We start from the raw sequence: 2,881 nt of genomic DNA on the forward strand, positions 1-2,881 counted from the left end.
TATCATTTTAATTTTTCTCTCTCTTTATTTTGTAAGTCAATCTTTTTAATTTTGAAATATTGAGTTGTTACGATGCATTGACGTCAGACATTTTCATACTTGTATCTAATTGCTTGCGGTATGACGTAAGTAATTCCGATGATGTACAACGCTTTTAAGTCAATTTTATTTGCCGGAAGCCGCTAGAATCATCAAATATTCTTGCACTCGTCGATTGATGCGCACACAATCATCACCTTTTATCGATCCCTTTTAATGCCCGTCAAACTTAAATATGCAATAAATTGCTCAAGCGTTTTCTTATAGTGGCATTCTATTTCCACGTATACTCTATAGTTCTTACTTCCGACATTATCGTATGTGTGTAAAACCCATGTGTATAAAACTCTTAATAATTATATATTATATTTAACATTCATGTGTGTAAAATATTTAAAACGTGCTTTTGTTTTAAAATCTTCCATAATTGGTAATCATTATTAATCATGAAAATATTTCCCAAATGGAAAAACAAGAAAGTTATACAAGTTGTCTCAAAATTAAACATCAAAACTTCGGGAGCGTATGGAGGATCGATAAACTAAGGAAAGAAGTTCTTTAGAGATTTGCTCGTTTTTTCTTCGTTTTGAAGAAAATCGCAAAAAAAGAAATAAAAAATTTTCACCAAAGAACTTAAAACAATACTAAAATTATTAAGTTCATTGAAAAATACCATAAGATAAAAGTTGTAAAGCATAAAATTACGAAAAGAGAGTGAGTTGAAATCCTCCTGAAGTAAAATTAGAAGATTGTAAACAAATACGCGACAACGCGAGATTATTTACAATTCTCTAATTTTATTTCAGGAGGATTTTAACTTACTCTTTTTTTTTTAATTCCATGCTCTACAACTTTTATCTTATGGTACTCTTCGATAAACTTAATAATTTTAATGTCGTTTTAAATTCTTTGGTGAACATCTTTTGTTTCTTTTTTTGCGATTTTCTTCAAAACGAAGCAAAAGCGAGCAAATCTCTAAAGGACATCTTTTCTTAGTTTATCGATCCCTTACACGCTCCCGAAGTTTTGACATTTAATTTCGGGACGCTCTGTATATTCTAAAGATCAAGAATAATTAACGGAAATCATATATTTATATATTTTGGTATTTATTTAAATATAAATATAATAATATATATAAGATCTCTCTATAATGCAACACACAAAATCTCTCGAATTGTCAATCATAATAGTAATCAAAATATGGAAATATTATCAACTGACTTATTTTATCGTATATAATAATTTCCACAAATAAAATATATTTTGGCTTTATATAAAAAACTCATAATTAAAGTAAATATTATCAAGCATTAATACAAATAAAATTTAACTTTATATTTAAGTTTGCATAATTTTTTAGATAGAAAAAAAACATTAAAGCATATAGAATAAATAATAAACATATGTATATTTATGTGTATATATGTGTACTTAAAATCGTCATATATAGGCCATAGAATGAATAAAATGAACAAAAAACATTTCAAATACATTTATATACATTATTTTTGTCGCTTGTATTTCCACTGACTCATGAAACAAGATTTATCTATAATGTATAAATCTTGAATATATAGTGCACAATTATTCTCTATACTTTATCACGGTGCGGAAGTTTCGAATAAAAGCTCGTGCGTAAGCAATCAGGATATGATTTCAACCGCAAATTAACGGTGACAAAACGGAAAGGAGCCGGAAAACCACACTAATGGGACTTAAGTTGCATATAAATACATGTATGCTGCTATAACTATAGGAACCAGTCGTTATTAGCATTTTGATGCTGTAAGCATATACATATACGTTTCAAAGAAGAAAAATTATTCTAACACTAGTTTATTTAATCTTGTGTGTTCATCGTTAAATCAATTTACAATTTTAAAGGGCTTCAAAGATTGGATAGTGCTTGTAATAATGGCACCAACACGTTTATTTCTACTGTTTCTCGTGTCAATAATATTAATATTCGCATGTGAGGGACGGCCATTAACAATTCCTAATAGAAACCGGGTACAGATGAAATGTCCGCCAGGCTATAGGCCCATTCGTACTGGAGGATGCAGAAAAATTTTGACATTTTAAAATTTGTAACTTACGACATACATATCTCTTCTTACACGGGGTAAGTATATATTCAATAATATTTTATGAATTAGAGAATTTATATATATATTTATTTTTATTTTATTCTATTTTCTTGTCAAAAATTTATTAAAGTTCTCAATATTCTAAAAAAATAAATTAAGTGCGAGAAAACGTTACGTAAAGCTTATTAGAGTTCTAATTTTGCTACTTTTTTTCTTTAATTCGATCGTGAGTGCAACGTAAGGTGCAGAAAGAAATCAATGTGGCGTAATGTCGTGTAACAATTGTACTTTCGCGCCATCCTTGGCCATCTACCTTTTTTTCGCGTTGCTGATGTGAAGTCACTTTAAAAAGTGCCGGTCTATGTCATACCACGGGATGTAGTGTGCGTGTGCAAGCCTTACGCTTTGATATGTAAGAACCACACAAAAGTTAGCATCTGGCGCGACGTGGGAAAGGATATTCATAATATTTCATTTTATATTTCATCGCGTGTTGATCAAACGACTACACAAAAATGTGTATGCCATATGCGTAAAACTTAACGAAACTTACATTGACGAGGCAAAAGTTTTCAAGGATGGCGTCAAATAACTGTATATTGCTTTATAAAAAATTTAATTATTCTACAAATCCATTTGACAAGCCATATGTGAAGAATGATTACATAATTATCTCAAGAATAACTGTAAAAAGTAGAGATGGAGGGGGGGAGGATTAATAAGTAGTTATTAACTTATTTAATTATTATGCA

This window comes from Formica exsecta, unplaced genomic scaffold, assembly GCF_003651465.1.
Source record: "Formica exsecta isolate Colony F162 unplaced genomic scaffold, ASM365146v1 scaffold137, whole genome shotgun sequence".
NCBI lineage: Eukaryota > Metazoa > Arthropoda > Insecta > Hymenoptera > Formicidae > Formica > Formica exsecta.